The 20,601-nt window shown below is 36.9% G+C and overlaps 1 protein-coding gene across 4 annotated transcripts in view; it reads right to left on the bottom strand.

Annotated features, from left to right (window-relative positions):
• The window catches only part of LOC121370263 (tubby-related protein 4-like), a 150,173-nt gene extending 131,077 nt beyond the window's left edge, over positions 1-19,096 (bottom strand). For 3 of the 4 annotated variants that reach the window (XM_041495390.1, XM_041495392.1, XM_041495393.1), the window contains exon 1: positions 18,943-19,096. The gene's annotated coding sequence lies outside the window, so the exon portion shown is untranslated. Of the gene's footprint in view, positions 1-15,612; positions 15,720-18,942 lie in introns of those variants that run through there. The other variant, XM_041495391.1, reaches the window with a different exon arrangement.
• Positions 19,097-20,601: the final 1,505 nt, after the last annotated feature.

Genomic DNA, 20,601 nt, shown 5'->3' with positions numbered 1-20,601 from the left:
GTTTTACCTAATTAGGTATGAAGGACATGTTTTACCTAATTAGGTATGAAGGACATGTTTTACCTAATTAGGTATGAAGGACATGTTTTACCTAATTAGGTATGAAGGACATGTTTTATCTAATTAGGTATGAAGGACATGTTTTACCTAATTAGGTATGAAGGACATGTTTTACCTAATTAGGTATGAAGGACATGTTTTACCTAATTAGGTATGAAGGACATGTTTTACCTACATGTGTATTAGAAGTGTGAATACCTGTGTGCTGTAAAGTTTTAAAAGTTGTTACAACCAACAGTTGATTGTCACCTATAGCCAATTAAGACATAGAGGTAATTGATTTAAGGCCCTTACATGATGCCAAAGCGCTTACTTACACACCTACGGCGTAGTGGCCCCCTACGCCATATGCCTCTGGGACAACCCCTGAGATAATAGTACACAATACTATAATACCATCTAAATAATTCGCATACATACAAGTACACATGATAATACTCAGGACTCAACCTTGGTGGTAGCCCACGTTGTTCTGGCTACCAAAATTCACTTCAGGCTACCGTACTCCCAAAACGGATAGTCCGACAGACTCAACCTTGGTGGTAGCCCACGTTGTTCTGGCTACCAAAATTCACTTCAGGCTACCGTACTCCCAAAACGAACAGTCCGACAGGCTACTAGATTTCACCATCTGTAAACTAGATCTACTACAGTCACAAGAGTCGCTATATTATGCAGGTCACAGATTTTCGCAGCTATCTAAATGCTATGATATAGGAAAACATTTGTAAGCTGTGATGTCACAACGATGCATGCCATAGCCTAAGATGGGCTTACGATATCGTAGCGCTAAGACAGCTTCGAAAATCTGGGCCCTGCAGGTGTAAAAAGTCCACCATTCACATGTTGACACTCGTGACACCAACAGTGTTAATTGCTTTCCTCTGAATGGCAGGTGGAGACTGAGCAACATGATTTTCAACAAAAATGTGAACTTTTTTTTTCTTCAACAGTAACATCTGTCCAGCACAACAGCCTAGATAAGCAAGGTAAAGTCCTCGAAATTCAGATAATTTTGTGATATTAATAAAAATGCCTAAACAGATCAATTTTGGTACAGCTTTTTGCAGTGGTCCTGCTGATTGCCATCATGAATTTGAGGGCTTCTTCCAGAGGGAACATACATAGGGTAAAATATTACATACCCTAAAATCTTGCAAATTAATGGATACCTTTCATATTCTTCATAAAGATTATGTTAAGAGAACTGCTGTTTACAATTTGTCAAAGCACATGAAATACAGTGTCTAATTTCAAAAGATTTGAACAATGAGGAAGCAGACAAGTTAGCAAAAGAAGGAGGGAAAATGGTCCAAGAAGAGCTACAAATAACCAATGAGGAGATGAAGGCCATTGTAAAGAGCACGTACAAGAGACTATTGCTCCTTCAATACCCAGATCATAACAGCAGAGACAGTTACTACCAGCTTTCAAGAGAAGACCAGGTGATAATGATGCAACTGAGAAGAGGCCACTGTAGACTCAACTACCACAAGTATACCAAATTCCGAGTGGAAAACAGTGGAACCTGCCAGTGTGGTACAGCATCCATGACTATGGAACATTTCCTGTAACAGTGTTCCACCTACCAGAACCAGAGAAAAGCAGTCTGGCCTTCAGATGAACCCCTGAAGGAGAAACTCTTTGGTCCCTTGGAGAATCTACGGAATACAGCAGCTTTTGTTTGAGCCACTGGGGTCCATCTGAGCATACGGAGAAGAAGAAAAGATTTGAATGCAATAACCACCTACCAGGGGAACTTATGGTCTGTTTTGTTTTTATTACATTTCCTAAATTATTTTCTGGCAGAAAGCCTTTGAATTCAGAAGGCTGAATGTGAATGGGCCCAGGACAGTGTGCTTGAACCATAAGTGGACATAAGCAAAGGCATAAATGAAAACAAAAAATGAAATAGAACATGAGATGATAATCGTATAGTGAAAATGTATCTTAACAACACCCTTTAAAACTCGTTTGTTTAAAGTGACAGAACACTACAATGTATTTTTCACTATTATAGAGCCATTTTTTATATTTGAAATCAAGACTTCTCTTATATTTTAGTGTTTAGATTATCCATTTCCGTACATCCAAGTGTTTCTGGTCATTCTGGTGTCTGAGAACTAACAGTTATGGAGGCAAGTTCTAGTCTCATTTTAGAGGGCATTTCCCTGTTTCAAAATCACAGACTCTTGTAACTTTAACCAGATGAGTTGCAGTTTTGTAGATTAAAACAAACTTAGTTTCCATTTTGTTTCGGTTGAAACTAGGGCCTGCAACTTTAATCTTCAGATCACCTGTTGGTGGGCCCATTGAGCTATTTCTCATTCGAGCCAGTGCACCATGACTGGTATATCAAAGGCTGTGGTATGTGCTATCCTGTCTGTGGGACGGTGCATGTATAAAATATCCCTTGCTACTAATGGAAAAATGTAGTAGGTTTCCTTTCTAAGACTATATGTCAGAATTACCAAATGTTTGACATCCAATAGCCGATGATTAATAAATCAATGTGCTCTAGTGGTGTTGTTAAACAAAACAAACTTTATATGGAAACAAAATGAAATATACCACGAGATGATAATCACAAAGTGACTCAACTCCAGTGAAAATGTGGGGCGGGATGTAGCCCAGTGGTAAAGTGTTCGCTTGATGCACAGTCGGTCTGGGGTCGATCCCCGTCGGTGGGCCCACTGGGCTATTTCTTGTTCCAGTAAGTGCTCCACAACTAGTGTAACAAAGGCCGTGGTATGTACTACCCTGTCTGTGGGATGGTGCATATAAAAGATCCCTTGCTGCTTATTGAAAAGAGTAGCCCATGAAGTGGTGACAGCTGGTTTCCTCCCTCAACATCTGTGTGGTCCTTAACCATATGTCTGATGCCATATAACCGTAAATAAAATGTGTTGAGTGCGTAATTAAATAAAACATTTTATTCCTTCCTTCCAATGAAAATGTATTTTAGCAGCACTCTTTAAAACTCATCTGTTTAATCAGCAGTTACATGTATTGGGTCTCCACCATAATCTAGCCGACATGTTGATCACAAGGCGATACATGCAGCAATTCCATTACACCTACAGCATTTCAGACACAACCGTTCCTCCTAGACATTGAGAAAATTAATCTTGGTCAAATCCAGAACCGCACGGATTTCTGTTGGTCAAAAGCTAAACAGCCTCCAAAAAGTGCCAAGTCGAAGTGAAATATCACATTTTACTGTAAGGAGACCTGGCCCCATTCTTATAAGTCTAGACACACATTTTAATGTTACACGCATGCAATTTGTACGGTGTTGCCATGATGTTAAAATTTCAGACTCTTTTTAGGTATCATCAAAGTCTGGACTTTTAAGTATAAACATCGGTCCTGCCCTTATCATTATAAAATTTTAAGTATAGGTGGTTAATGTGTTGATGCAAGGTTTTAAAGCCATGGACCACGGATCCTAGTTTCCAAGGAATGTATATTTTTTTGGTATTGCATAAAATTAATTGTGAGCTATTAAAAACACCATGACAACTAAAATCATCTTGGATTTGTCAATAAAAAAAGAGTTTTTATTTAAGCCAAACATTGTTAATAATGTGTTAGTTAACGGTGAGAAAAGAAAAAGCTGTCCAAGCTGAAAATATTTAATACTGTTTACAAATTATAGGTTCAGTGATTTTAAAATTAATAACGTCTCACCCAAACAAATAGCACATATACATAGTGTAAAGTCTGGAAACATTGTCTCAAGTCTGGACTTTAAAATATTTTAAAAGCATACATTGTAAAGCCAGGCTGCATTCACACAGTAAGTTGTGTTACTTGCACCCACTAACAATTTGACCACATGGGTCCTGTCACATGACTTTTATTTAAGAATGGAGCGAGATCTAGCTCAGAAGAACGCTCACCGTTAACAGTGATTTGGTCACAGACTACTAAGTTCCATGGGGGACTCATTCTGACTGGGGTTTTTCCCATCCCAACCAGTGCCCCATGACATATATGGTTCTAGTAAGATGATGTTCTGTTTCTGGGTTCCTGTCCCCGAGTCAGACCCCCAATCTTATCGGAAGCCGGACTCGGGATAGGCGTGTTCGAAACCCTAGTGGTATAGGAGCACGTTAAACTAGTTATAACTAACTCTGTTTCTGGAAAAGTACACATAAAAGATCACTGGCTGCTAATTAATTTTTTTCTAAGATTACATACACATGTATATGCGTGTTAGAATTACCAAATGTTTGACATTCAATGGCTAATGATTATCATAATTTAAGCATAAAAACCAGACTAGCAAGCATTTCATAAGACCATGGAGACAGTTGATTTCATTGAGGGATACATTAATGCAACATTGTCTTGAGAATGACAGAAAACCCTGCTGACTCTTAACCAGGATCAACAGCAAAGAATACTTTACATGCACTTTCTCAGATAGGACACCACATACCACAACCTTTTTGAACTGTCTAAAACATTGACAGAAAAAGCCTGATTTTGCTTACTCTTACCCATGTTTAACAGCATAGAATCTCTGCATGCACTTTCTGAGACAGGACAGCACATACCACAATCTTTTTTAAATACACTGTCTTGAGAATGACACAAAAAAAACTTGATGCTGCTTACTCTTACTCCTGATTAACATAAAAGAATCTTTACATGCACTTTTTCATAGGACAGTACATACCACAACATTATGTTTTTTAAATACCAGTTGTGGAGCACCGACTTGAATGGGAGAGAAAAACAATGTGTCTGCCGACATCATTCAGTCAGGGGCGGGACATAGCTCGCTCGATTGATCCCCGTCGGTGGGCCCATTGGGCTATTTCTCATTCCAGCCAGTGCACCACGACTGGTATATCAAAGGCCATGGTATGTGCTACCCTGTCTGTGGGATGGTGCATATAAAAGATCCCTAGCGGTTTATCGAAAAGAGTAGCTCATGAAGTGGCGACAGCAGGTTTCCCCTATCAATATCTGTGTGGTCCTTAACCATAATATGTCTGACACCATATAACTGTAAATAAAATCTGTTGAGTGTGTTGTTAAATAAAACATTTCCTTCCTTCATTCAGTCATGCCACCAACATGGAAAAGATATAGACTGATAAATGAGCAAGTCCTTAAGGTAAGTGACGAATACGTTGATTTCAATAAAGCTGCATGTGACAGGGACTCATAGGAACAATAGCACAGTAGACGGTGATTCCAGGAAAACAGCTTGGCTTGACGTGAAGACACAGTGAAATGTAAAGTTGGTGATGACATTCAGAAAATGATTCAAGTAATATGCACTAAACGATTCCAGGGAAACTGTATGTATACATAATCGACAGAGATAAATGTATAGGGAAATGGATGGAAGTAATGCTTACAAAATGGCATGTAACTGATATGAACAAACCGGCCTCAGTGGCGTCGTGGTAGGCCATCGGTCTACAGGCTGGTAGGTACTGGGTTCGGATCCCAGTCGAGGCATGGGATTTTTAATCCAGATACTGACTCCAAACCCTGAGTGAGTGCTCCGCAAGGCTCAATGGGTAAGTGTAAACCACTTGCACCGACCAGTGATCCATAACTGGTTCAACAAAGGCCATGGTTTGTGCTATCCTGCCTGTGGGAAGCGCAAATAAAAGACCCCTTGTTGCTAATTGGAAAGAGTAGCCCATGTAGTGGCGACAGCGGGTTTCCTCTCAAAATCTGTGTGGTCCGTAACCATATGTCTGACGCCATATAACCGTAAATAAAATGTGTTGAGTGCATCGTTAAATAAAACATTTCTTTCTTTCTGATATGAACAATTGATAAAACAGCCGTGGATTTTAGACCAAATGTCACGACAATTCAATTATTATGTCGGACGCTCAATAACCACCGAGGAGCTGTTACTTAGCTCAGTCAGTATACAGGGTGCTCGCCGGAATTGCTTGAGTTGTAAACTCAAACCTCCTTGGCAGACCCATTCAGTTTTTCCCCATCCAAACCAATGCCCCACAACTAGTATATTGGAGGTCATGGTATGTGCTGTCCTATCTGTGTGAAATGCATATAAAAGATCCCATGCATGCAAATGTCAGAATGATCAAATGATGGACACCCAGTTGCCAATGATTAATTAATCTATGTGTCGCAGTGGTGTCGTTAAACAAACCAAACATTAAAAATCACCAATTAATCTATGTGTCGTAGTGGTGTCATTAAACGTAGTGGTGTCGTTAAACAAACCAAATGTTAAAAATCACCAATTAATCAATGTGTCGTAGTGGTGTCGTTAAACAAACCAAACGTTAACAATCACCAATTAATCAATGTGCCATAGTGGTGTGGTGTCGTTAAACAAACCAAACATTAACAATCACCAATTAATCAATGTGACGTAGTGGTGTCGTTAAACAAACCAAACGTTAAAAATCACCAATTAATCAATGTGTCGTAGTGGTGTCGTTAAACAAACCAAACGTTAACAATCACCAATTAATCAATGTGGCGTAGTGGTGTCGTTAAACAAACCAAACATTAACAATCACCAATTAATCAATGTGACGTAGTGGTGTTGTTAAACAAACCAAATGTTAACAATCACCAATTAATCAATGTGACGTAGTGGTGTCGTTAAACGTAGTGGTGTTGTTAAACAAACCAAACGTTAACAATCACCAATTAATCAATGTGACGTAGTGGTGTCGTTAAATGTAGTGGTGTCGTTAAACGTAGTGGTGTCGCTAAACAAACCAAACGTTAACAATCACCAATTAATCAATGTGCTGAGATGTTATTATACAAAGATTCATTTTCTATCATCCAAGTTACAAGTGTTAATAAAAAAACTGCTCTATGTAAAACAATGTTTGCAAAAATATATAAATTAACACAAACTGTGTTAAGAAAAAAAAAAGTGTGAAATAGTGGACTAATCATTTTCGTAACAGTGGACATTTAACTATTGGTTAAAGTTAAATTTTGTTTTGGTTAATGACACCACTAAGAGTATATCAATTTATAAATCATCGGCTATTGGATGTCAAACATTTGGTGATTTTGACATACAGTTTTTTAGAGAGGAAACCTGCTACATTTTTCCATTAGTAGCAAGGGACTTTTATAAGCACTAGCTATTCCACAGACAGGATAGCACATAGCACAGCCTTTGATATACCAGTCGTGCTGCACTGGCTGGAACGAGAAATAGCCTAATAGGCTCATCTGGTTAAAGTTACAATAGAGTGAAACAAGAGGAAATACCCTTGGTTGGAATAAGAATTAGCCCAATGCGTCCACTGACAGGGATCGATCCTAGACCGACCACACATCAAGTGAGCACTTTACCACTGGGTTATGTCCTGTGCTGCATGCTGAAGAACTATTCACATAAACAATTTGAAATTTGTTCTTCTCAAAACAGATTGAAAAGGGTTTTTTTAGCTTTCCTTTTTTTCAGGGTTTTTTTTTCTTTCCAATTTAAATAAAACGATTAGAAAATCTATACGAGTGATTGATTTACTACGGCCAGTTGATCAGCGTCTGGTGGAGGCTGTGAAAGTTGAACAGGAAACAGCAGATCAATGACCAGGCAATGATGAAATGCCAAAAAAAGGTCCAAGACCGACCAGAAAAAACCAAACTTGTAACGTCCTTCACTCACATGATGAAATCATTAATCACAATGTCTTGCAAATTGGGTGGCATTTTAGCAGAATAATGCATTTTTATCAAAAGACTGGGGGGGGGGGGGGGGGGGGGGGGATGTCTAGCAAATTAGGTGATATTTTATCAAATAATGTAATTTGTTTTATAAAATGACCAAGAAAAAATTGTCTTGCAAACTGGGTGATATTTTAGCAAATAATGCATTTTTTATAAAAAGACTGGGGAAAAAATGTCTTGTGAATTGGGCAATATTTTAGCTAATAGCTAGTGCATTATTTTTAGAAATACTAAACCATTTAATAAGATTGAAATGATGAAATTTGTGTTGGTTAAGAACATCTACATCACAATACTGCCATATTGACTACTTCTTTATAGACATCAGAATTATATTAATTCAGACTTGGGGATGTTATGACATAATGTTAATAAACCATACACAAAATGGGGGAAATACAGCATAATCTACAGACATGGGGATATGCTATGACATAATGTTAATAAACCTTTCTCCAGAAGGGGGAGATACAGCATAATCTACAGACTTGGGGATGCTATGACATAATGTTAATAAACCTTTTTTCCAGAAGGGGGAGATATAGCATAATCTACAGACTTGGGGATGCTATGACATAATGTTAATAAACCTTTCAGCAGAATGTGGCAATACAGCATAATCTACAGACTTGGGGATGCTATGACATAATGTTTATAAACCTTTCGCCAGAAGGTGGAGATACAGCATAATTTTCAGATTTGGGGATGCTATGACATAATGTTAATAAATCTTTTTCCAGATGGGGAGATACAGCATACATGTAATCTACAGACTTGGGGATGCTATGACATAATGTTAATAAACCTTTTTCCAGATGGGGAGATACAGCATACATGTAATCTACAGACTTGAGGATGCTATGACATAATGTTAATAAATCTTTCACTAGATGGGGGAGATACAGCATAATTTTCATACTTGGGGATGCTATGACATACATGTAATGTTAATAAATCTTTCAGCAGAATGTGGAGATACAGCATAATCTACAGACTTGGGGATGCTATGACATAATGTTAATAAACCTTTCACCAGAAGGGTGGTGGGGAGGTACAATATAACCATCTGACTTGGAGAACTAGTTTCCCACTGGTCCCCAACTTCCCTGTGTTCTCCATTATTATGTTCTTCAATCGATCTGTAGCAACATCTCAATAAACTGAAGTACAATGTACACCACCTCTCCAACATCATTTACGGTGCAGATGGGAAGCACAAAATGGTTTTACAGATTGAGTGGAGATCCTGTGAGTTTCAGCGTTACAAAGATGTCAGTCAGTGCATTTTACATTTTAACAAGCATTCTGAGAATACTGCTACAGCAATATTATTATGTACCCTACGATGCCCAATTTCTTTTTTGTATTTCCTAAATTCAAGGGCCATAACTCTGAAAAATTGCCATGCAAGTCAATTGTGATCTGCAACAGAACATGATAAAGCTATAGACAAAATTTTACTTCAATATCTTCAAGCATTGCAAAAAACATAAAAAGTTCAAAAAACTATTTTTCATATATACTAAGTTGTAGGATCACAACTCTGTCAAAAATGGTTAAATTATGCCATGAAAGTGAAATTTGTTCTGTATACTGTCCGGTCTGTTGGAAAGTACATATAAAAGATCTCTTGCTGCTAATGGAAAAATTTACAGGGTTTCCTCTAAGACTATGGGTCAAAATTACTTCATGGCTGACATCCATAACCGATGATTAATAAATGTGCTCTAGTGGTGTTGTTAAATAAAACAAACTATAACATGTTTCCTAAGAACTGTCATTACTATGACATCACTCAGGAATGCAATTAAATCATCATACACAACAACAAATGATCCTATATGCTGGAAAAAATAAGTACAGTTTTCTAATTCCACAATGATTTGATTTCAAATTTCTTTTCTTCACAGTCTAAACTGAATTATGTTTTGATTAAATAATAACTAAAAATACAATAATAATAACAATGGCAGGCAGAAATATTGAATAATTACAACATGGGGACAGTGAACAACATGGGGACAGTGAACAACATGGGAACAATGAACAACATGGGAACAATGAACATGGAGACAATGAACAACATGGGGATAGTGAACAACATGGGAACAGTGAACAACATGTGTGTGTGTGTGTGTGTGTGTGTGGGGGGGGGGTAGTGTTGAAAATGGGCAGAATTTTGAAAATAGCAATTAGTAAAAAGTTAAGAGAATTAAAAAAATATATATATTACAAGCCAAAAATAAAAAGAATTGACTGCTCGGCCGAATATTTATATACTTTGGAACATTTTAGAAGGACAGTCCAAAAATAAATAAGAGAAAGAAGAGAGGATCGGACTATTTAATAATATTAAAAAAAAAAGAGAAGTAATTTCGACATAAAATTTTGAACGAAGGTCTAAAAGTTTAAAGTCCGATCTATATGTCCACGTGAGTGGCCTCGTTAAGGCCGTTGGAGGTTGGTCTACGGCGAACCGATGAGCGGAGAGCCGGCAAAGGCGGGGATGAAGTGCTTCCATCTCTGGTCGGTGAGGATGGTTATGACATTCCAGTAGTCGTTGCCGAAAAGGGCCTTGACGATCCTGTGGATGGTGTGGCTATCCATCTCTCTAACCAGGACCGCTTGTCGGTAGACTCCTTCTCGGCGCTGAGTTAGTACCAACCCCATCTTGCCGGCTGTAGATTTGATGGTGTGTAGCTCGTAAGCGCTTCCATCAGGCAGTTGTTTCAGTTCTGGTTTCACTAGTCCGCCCATCAGTGATGCCGGATCCAAGGTGTCCCCCTGCACGAACTTCAGGAAGCCGGACCTGATTTTCCTGATCTGAACTTTCCAGACGGCTTCCGAGTCGGAGGGGGACGGTGGTTGTGAAGGTGGAGGCCGGGCCTTGTCAGGTTGGTCGCTCGGCTTGATGACTGGCAGTACCGGGGATACCGGCCACGTAGTGGTCGGCGATGGAGGGCCTTTACGGGGCGTCTCACACACCGCGATGTTGAGTCTGTCCCTCTCGGTGGTCGACGGTTCCGGCATAGCAGGTTTCCTCGACTCAGGCTGGGCTGGGGGCGGCGTCGCAGAAGGGACCGCCGCTGGCGGTTGAGCCGCCAGTTTTGGTCCCGCTTTTCCTCTTCTTCCATCTCCTCCTCTTCTTCTGTACGATCGCGTCGCCGTACACCAAAGAGTCAAATTAGCTCTTGTTTTCAAAATACCCAAGTCATATGATTTTGTGTGTACTGTTATTGAAAGACACTCAGTTATATTAACAGTATACTAATTAAAATAACATTTTGATTTATATTTCCAATTGTAAACAATATTTGGCAACGTACTCTACTGATGTAACTGCAAAACACACACTTCAACATGTTACATATACTCTTCAAAAAAAGTAGGAGAATTTAAAATTCCCAAAATTGTAAGGTATATTAGCTGTGGGAAATGGTTATATGATAATAGTGAACTAATTGGACAAACATTACAACCGGTAGTTCAGTATTACACTGTTTTTACAGTAGGTTTTATGACCACCAAAGATCTTGTAGGACGACTGAGGTCAAAAGTGAAATTTGAAAGTTGAAATTTTTTTATCAGTAAATCGCAAATTTAAATAATAAAAATGACTAAAAACAAAACAATAACAACTGTATGATTAACAGAATGAAAACGATTGACAGAAATAATGTTCCACAGTGATTAATCAACCTTTCTGAAAATTGTCAAAATCAAGAATGACATTCCACGCACATGTAATGGGCAACTGCGTTATGCACATGCAAACTATAGAATGTGTTTTGATGTGTTGATAAACAGACCTGAACATTCTTTATTAGGATGTCTGTGGTCAAAACGTATGTTCGGTCTAATAGTTGATATTAACATTAATATTTCAGGTTCCCCTACATTTTTTGAAGAGTATATTTCGACATAAACATTGGCAGCTGGTAAAATGAAGGTTTCACCATCATACATTTGAGCGGCGATCCATTCGGATTTTTTCTCACAAATGTGTTGGAAATAAAACAGCATTTTTAAAATTGATTTAAAAACATATATCTAAGGAGCAGATGCAAGTTGGATACATTTTTAAATAACAATATATATAAAATAAATGGTATCCAACAAAACTAGGTTTAAGATAAATTTAAAAGACCTCTCCAAATAAAACACATTTACGGCACTTGCATTTACAGTTAGCTTATGTGTCAGAGTGCTATCAGTTTCAGGTTGAACGGTTTGGCTGTGGTGACCAAGTCATCACCATGGAGCAACCAATCACAAGTCTCAAAAATGATCTTCAATATTTGCTGCAGCAGTAAATTATCTACAACAAGCGTATAAGGAAATGATTTACAGAATGGTTTTTTACGTTATATCTAAATGGAGGAAAGAACCAGGGCTTCTAGAATTTGTATAAAACCCACTAGCCATGGGATCAGTGATTTAAAATATTTACTAGCCATGATTGAAAATTCACTAGCACTACTTTACTTTTAAGTTAATACAATTTTACTAAATAATAGTAATTGGATATGTCACCTAAAGAGGGAGATAGTGCTTAAAAATACTAACATTAGGGGATTGGGTAGGGGCAGGATATTCATATTAAAAAAAAACTTAGTTATTTACTAGACGAACATTGAATATCACTAGCCATGGGAGTGGGGCTATCATAATTACCTAATAATAAACATTGCCACAAAATTTGACGAGCTAATACATGATGTGCATATTGGTCACCACAGACTCCTTTTTGTTCAGTCGTTAAATAAAACATTTCTTTCTTTTTTCTTCAAAGAGAAAATCAAAAACAAAATTAACTCAGTCTGATGGGAGTTTTGCAACTATCACAAATCTTATTCATTCATTCACTTCAACTTATTTTCGTGCTTATGCCCAATTAAGGTTCAAGCATGCTGTCCTGGGCACACACCTTAGCTATCTGGGCTCTCTGTTTAGGACAGTGGGTTAGTTGTTAATTGTTAGTGAGAAAGAAGACGCTGTAGTGTCTTTACACCTACCCACTGAGTCATTAAAACTCGCTCTGGGTAGGAGCCGGTACCGGGCTGCGAACCCTGTACCTACCAGCCTTATGTCTGATGGCATAACCATGAGGCCTTTGAGGCCGGAAACCTTATTCAAGACAGATGAATCTGAAAATACTATAGAAATTCTCTAACCATATAAAGGTTTATATCTCGGGCAGATTTGTCCATGTTTCATATCTTGCTCATTATTGTGATAATGAACTGTAAATTGCAATAAGTTAGTAGAAAATGATTAGCACCACTGACAAGATAAAAAATATATGAATTAGTGAAAATGTCAGTGAAGTTAATGCTGAACTAGTCAAAAATGAGAGCAACTGGCAGGGATTTTTCCAGAGGGTAAAACAGGAAATGGCAGATCAATGACCAGGCAATGATGAAATGCCAAAAAAAGATCCAAGATCGACCAGAAAACCCCCAACTTGTAACGTCCTTCAGTCACATGATAAAATCATTAATCAAAATGTCTTGCAAATTGGGTGGCATTTTAGGAAAATAATGCATTTTTTATCAAAAGACGGGGGGGGGGGGGGGGGGGGGGGGGGGGGGAACGTCTAGCAAATTAGGTGATATTTTATCAAATAATGTTTTTTTTTTTTTTTAATAAAATGACCAAGAAAGAAAAGTCTTGTAAAAATGTGTACCCTAAAATGTTCAGATATACATATATATACTTTTTTTAAATGTTAAAATTAATAAAAAGTTGTTTAAATGTTCCTGTATAACTTTAAACATAATTTATTACAAAACGTTTGCTTCGAAAATCTTAGGCCTGGGCCCCATTCCACGAAACGATCTTAGCCCTAAGATTACGTTAAGCGCATAGCTACCCTATGCACTTAAGTTGATCTTAGGGCTAAGATCGCTTCGTGGTGTACAAAATCTACGGTTAACATGTTGACTCTTGTGACATGATTGGCACCAACAGTGTTAATTGCTCTCCTCTGAATGACAGGTGGAGACCGAGCGACTTAATTATTAATAGCAATGAAGTGTAAAAAAGTGTGAGGGATTGGTACAAACTGTTTTCTTGATATTTGAAAAATATTGGTAGAATCAATATTCATGCAGTTATGATTAAATTTCAGTTACATTCACTGTGTTTGTCAAGAGTTGCTTAATGTTTTCAAATAAGTTTTATTTATAATGTAAACAGCCACTGTGTTTCTTAATGTCCATATGATTTTCTGCAGGGATTCTAAATTATGGTAGCCCCACTCCCATGGCTAGTGATATTCAATGTTGGCCTAGAAAATAACTACTATTAATTGCCATGCCCAATGGCTAGTGAAAACAAATTGTTGTAGTTAATTCTATTTTGTATATATGAATATCCTGCCGCCACCCCAACCCCCCAATGTTAGTGTTTTTAAGCTCTATCTCCCTTTTTAGGTGACATATCTGATTATTACTATCATTTAAGGTCGACGACAGTCACTTTTCGGACTCTTGTTTTGGCTTTGTATACAATAAATAAAACATATCTAACGGTAATTTTTTTATACGATATTTTGACAAAAGGTACTTTTTATTTATTTCATCTTTTAAAATTTTAAATTAATATTTTTCAAGAATTATGAAAAATAATAAAATATAGACCTGTAAACAGAGTTATCTGCTTGTTATAGATATTTGACAGGGGTCAAGGTCAGTAGACCAGTTTTTATCTTAATGTGGTTAATATAGCTAATTTTGAATTTGAATGACATCAGTATTTCAATGACATCACTTTGCATCTTCTTACAAAAATACATAAACTGGATGCATGTCATTTCCAATTTAAGAATGCTGGAAAATTTCCAATGCAAAATTGCTATTAAAAAAATTTTTGTTTCAATATTAGTAATGCACCCGAATGTGTTTGAAGAAAATCTTGCAATTAAAAAATTGTACCATTTACAAAATATGGATTTCAAGTGAAATTACGGTAAGATATGCTATATTTATTATGTAGGAATGCCAGACAACTTGGACCCGTGGACAACTCGGCCCACGTCGAGACAGCTCGGCTCAGAGTTCAAATACTATACAGTTAATCGGAACAAATATTATTAATTATTGTTTTATGTTTAGTGTATTTATTATTAATAATTATCCTTTCTTGCAGAGACAACGTGGCGATGGTACAACGTGGCGTTGTTCCGTGAGGAACAGCAAGATGACGTGCCCAGCCACTGTTCAGCAGACCGGCGACACCTTCGTCAACGGAACCAGGGCACACGTCCACGGACCGGAGGGCGGCATCCAGACAACGCTTGCCGTCAAAGCGAAGATAACGATAATAAGAATGGTACATAATATATATATATATATATATATATATATATATATATATATATATATAATAGAATATAACAATAAGAATGGTACATAATAATAATGATATATATAACGGAATATAACTCGGGGCCGAGTTGTCCATGGGTCCGAGTTGTCTGGTCCCCTTATGTAGGAAGCGAAAACAAGGGTGCGAAATGTAACTGTCATCAACCTTAGACTGTGGTAAGCGAAGTGTATAACAGGGGGTGGGGAAGTGGGGGGGGGGGGGTCGAGTCATGCTCCTCAAAGAAGATATATTGAAAAAAAAAAAAAAATCCTGAGCAGAGAAGGGTTTCCACCCTTGAAACCCTCCCCCTGCACACACGCCTGAATAATAATACAAGAAGGAAATGTTCAACAAAGAATTTTGTTTGCAAAACAGCTAAATAATCAGTGCTAAGAACTATGACCACAATGCAGTTTCAGGTGGGTTGGGTTTTTTTTTTTAATAAAATGTAATAACTACAAACAACACTTATACGTGTACCTGATCTATGAATGTATTATGCACGACAAAATATACAAGTCCTCCGTTCCAACATCCATCAACACAAGCTACCACATTGACAGCTTCTCGCCACTAGTACTACAAACACTCTACTTCCGTTATTCAATCCTACCAAAATCCACCCATTCGGTTCACATCGGTAGCATTCAAAACACTTCGGTAACTACGAACCCAAACCGAACATCGGCCGAGATGTTCCGAATGTTTGCCGGAAGGTTGCACGCTACCAAATTGATCGCACATCAGGCTGCGTTCAGCCACACTAAGCGGAAAAACGTCCGCCTGACAGGTTTATGCGCTTCACGGTAAACCAAATAGCCAAGTTGAGAACCAATAAAATATTTCGCGAATGTTAGCGAAACGTTTGCTGGCTGAACTTGGGCCAGGAGATCGCTTTAGGTTGCATGGTACCAGAAACTAAAGCAGGGTACCCCCCAAAATGGAACTACAATTTTCAGCAAAAATGACGGTTACTAATAAAAACATTAATTAAATCTCTTAAATGGTATGTGACCCACCCACCCCTACATTTTCTTGCAGGTAGATTAGATGTGATGTGCCACACTTTTTACTGATGTACTTCCTGGGTGTGTTGATACGCTGCTTATATCAGTTTTATTAGTAAACGTTAACATTATCGGCAATAATTTTTGATTTGGTCTATGAGAACCTTTATCAAGTGCGCTTTGTCCATCCCCTTCAATAATGGAGTAACAGTACTCAAAGATAAATGCTAGTATCCGGGGCCGTAGCATGGATTTTGTGTTGGGGTGTGGGTGGGTGGTGGTGTGTGTGTGTGGGGGGGGGGGGTAGTGGAAACAGGAGCAGATGAATTCTTGGAACGAATGAGCATAAAAGGGGTAAAATACTAGAAATCTGGAGGCATGCCCCCAGGACAAATTGAAATCTAGAGGCTCTGTAATACCTCTTTAAGTTTCTATTATTATTATTACCGGATTTTCTTTTTTTAATTTGTCCACCCACCCCCTTACCCCCCCCCCCCCACCCCGCTAACTACGGCCCTGGTATCTATTCAAAATAAATTAAAATACTTTTATTTAGTTAGTAGTTATTATACTAGTACACTAAAGTCTAAAGACGTAATCTAGTATATGATAGAATAAGAAATGAAACTGAAAATTTCTACAAAATATAAATGTCGCAAAAATGGGGGTTGTTAATAAATATAAGTAAATATTCTAGCCTATTCCGGTTTTTGTTTTGTTTTTTGTGTTATTGAGTTTTGTTTGTTTGTTTGGACTGTTGTGGTTTTTTGTGGGGTTTTTTTTTGTTTTGGGGGGGGGGTTGTAATATGTACATACATACATACATACATACATACATACATATATTATTTTTTAATTTTTGTTGGGGGGGGGGGGGGTCAAATAATCCAATTGATGAAATATACAGTTTTATTTTTTCGTGGACCAAACGACATTCTTCACTAGACGTGCTATTAAATATTGCTGTTTTATTTATATCTTGACCAATGTTTTTAGAACTGCTCATGAAAATTTAGCAAATTATATATAGTTTTATAGTGTAATATCCATAAAGGTGTCAATGGTGAGATGTATAAAAAAGGGTCCGCTATAAATTCATATATTTGACCCACCCCTACGCCATGATATAATATTGTTTGCTTATAATAAATTGCACGTGATCATATTTTCTTACACACCCGTTGGTAAGAACATTATTCCTTATTTTTGTTAACACATACTTGTTTACACATGCACAATTTGAAGACATGCGACTTGCTGCTCCTAGGTGATTACTTGGGCCCCGTTCCACGAAGCGATCTTAGCACTAAGATCACCTTAGTGCATAAGGTAGCTATGCACTTACGGTGATCTTAGGGCTAAAATCGCTTTGTGGAACGGGGCCCGGGTCACCATTGCCATAAATACAATGAAAAAAACAGCACAATCGAAATCGAATGTACTGTGACGTATAGATAACCTGACAATCATTTGCCTGTGACCGTAAGTTGGTTACAAGTTAAAGGGCTGTAAATAACATTTAATCGAAAAAGATGTTAAAATTTACTTAAAACCTGGTTTTTGAGGATATATTATAAGAAATAGAATAATACATTCGTGTCCGTTAGATACCATTTATCTTACAACTTGTGGTTTAAAAACGTATCATACTCGGTTTCGCTCGTTAGATACGTTTTAAAACAACTCGTTGTAAGATAAATGGTATTTAATGGCCACTCATGTATTATTCTCTATTAAATGTACGTTCATATAAACTGTATGAAGCAAAGAACCGCTTTACACAGTGTAAGAACGACGTAGCGCGCTACACGTAGGCTAATAAGCGTTTAATGCGAATATGTGCTTCATACTTGCATGAACGTGAAACATCACCATGTTCTATTTTTATAATTCCAAGTGAATAATAATTTCATTAATATAAAATACTATGAAATAACTCTTTTTTTTCAGAAAAGTAATACACAGAATAAAGAGAATCCCTATCCTTAGCCTGGTAAGAGAGCTAGACAGAAATTTGGATAGTTATCAATGCTCTTACCGTCAGAGACCAATCTATATAAATTATGCGCAATCGCTGCCTACCAAACGGTAATCAAAGATTTCCGCTCTAATTAAACAACAATCCAATGTTTGACGTTTAATAAATACCTTTACATCGACTATTTTTGAGCTACCTGTATTAGTTATTAATATGTGAGGTTGGGTTTGTTTTGGTTTTTATCAGGGAGCTCGAAATGATCAATGTAAAGGTATTTTTAATGTCAAACAGGATTGTTGTTGTATTATAGCGGGAATCTTTGACTACCGTTGGTAGGCAGCGAATGTGCAGAATTTATATAGATTGATCTCTAACGGTTAGAGAGCGTTGATAACTGTCTAAATGTCTGTCTAGCTCTCTTACCCTATTCTATGGTTCGGCTTTTCCTGTCAGGAGCCGAATGAGGGAATTCTCGCATTCTTTCATACATTAATTCAAACACTTTTAAACAATAAATAGCATTTACTAATTCAATATTAATGACTAACGTATTAACATACATTTTATTAATTTGAAACAAAGAAAATAGCTAAAACGATCTCTTTTGTTTTCTAAGCATTGCCAAAAGTATTGTAAAATTCATGCCGTTATGAACGTCTTTTTTTTCTTCTTTTTTTTTTAGTCACATGGTATTATTTGAACCAATCTAAACATTTATAACTAAAACGCATTTACATATTGGAATTAGGCCTAGGCCTATATGTAGGTAGACTTGCTAAAGTGCTGTAAATATTGCAATGTTCAAGTTCATTTGAGTTTACTTACTTTTGAGTTTCTAAAGACCCGAGATTCGTGTGTATTGCTGGAAGTTCTGTGAATTACAAATAATGACTACCCATAAAAGCGTAATACTTATTTTAAGCTAACCTGCTATATAAAATAAAAATACTTTTAATTTTACTATTTTTATCTTAACAACTTCCTTAATTATGATAATTACGTCACACACCTGGATGACGTCATATACGACATATGTGGATATAGTTTTTGTTTAGTTATTAATTATTTTTTCGGATATACTTTTAAATTTTACACAATATTATATGCTTAAAGCAAACTCACTATGATCTTATTTGTATATTTAAAATAAAACAGTAAAGAAAAAATGTTTTAAGTACACACAGGCCTATGTGCTTTTAAGTTATTGTCCGGTTGATTGAGCACCATGTGCTTCTTCGTGGATCTCGTTCGTGGAATATTGAATGTTTTATACCCATTCCTTAAACATTATATTAAAGGGACATTCCTGAGTTTGCTACAATTTTTAAGATGTTATCGACTAACAAGGACATTTTAACGATTGTAATTAGATATCAAATATATTTTTCTGCGTAAAGTATTAGTGGCTGTATATTAAACGTGTTTCTGATCGTTCTAATATTTGTACTAGGTTAAATTTCATTTTATTTCCTAAAAATTAATTTTTCGTACATACGAAATTATTTGAAGACAAAATCCAGTTTGGGCTTCTTACAAATACTGAGATGACCAGAAACACATTGAATATGAAGACACTGATATTCTAAACAAGAAAATATATTTATTATGTAAGTTTAATCGTAGAAATATTTTATTAGTCATAAACATCTTACAATGCAGCAAACTCAGGAATGTCCTTTTAACTGAACCGTTAAATAGACAATCCACCGAAAGAGAGAGAGAGAGAGAGAGAGAGAGAGAGAGAGAGAGAGAGAGAGAGAGAGAGAGAGAGAGAGAGAGAGAGAGAGAGAGAGAGAGAGAGAGAGAGAGAGAGTTTGAAACGCAATCACTGACAATGAATTGATTGCTATTTTAAAGTGCAAGACTCTACTTTTCAAACACTACGACGTGTTTCTCACTATTAGACATTGCTTGCATTTTATTTAGAGTATTCAAATGCATTTCCGTACAATCAAAGCATTTCTGGTTATACCATGAAATGCATTTTTTATAATTCTAAAAACGCACGTCTTTCAGAGTAAATAACGATTATGGAGACAAGCTCAAGTGTATTTTTAGAGGGCATTTCCCAATTTCAACGTCACAGACTATAATTTTACTAAATTGCAACTTTATTCACATGTTTTACATGTTTGTAAACTTAGTGTCCATATTCCCGGATTGAAACGGGTCTTCGATTTTAATGGCTAGGCTATGCGATGGGATATTTTCTATGCAAGCCAAAAACAATAAGCAATAAGGAATTTCGACGAACCAACTGCTGTTTATGTCATTACAGTTTTAATATTCCTGAGTTAATTCTGCAAGAATTGTATGTGGGATCGATTAATTTGTTAATCGTTGTCACAAATATATGAAAAGTAGAGAAATTTTACACTTGCAATTTTGAGAAAGAAAAGGATATGTTTTATTTAAAGACGCACTCAACACATTTTATTTACGGTTATAATAATGGCGTCAGAGAGAAAACCCGCTGTTGCCACT

The sequence above is a fragment of the Gigantopelta aegis genome, chromosome 4 (assembly GCF_016097555.1).
Source record: "Gigantopelta aegis isolate Gae_Host chromosome 4, Gae_host_genome, whole genome shotgun sequence".
In the NCBI taxonomy this organism is placed as follows: Eukaryota; Metazoa; Mollusca; class Gastropoda; order Neomphalida; family Peltospiridae; genus Gigantopelta; species Gigantopelta aegis.
The sequence above is the reverse complement of the archived record's forward strand: the minus strand, read 5'-3'. Positions and strand labels throughout refer to the sequence as shown.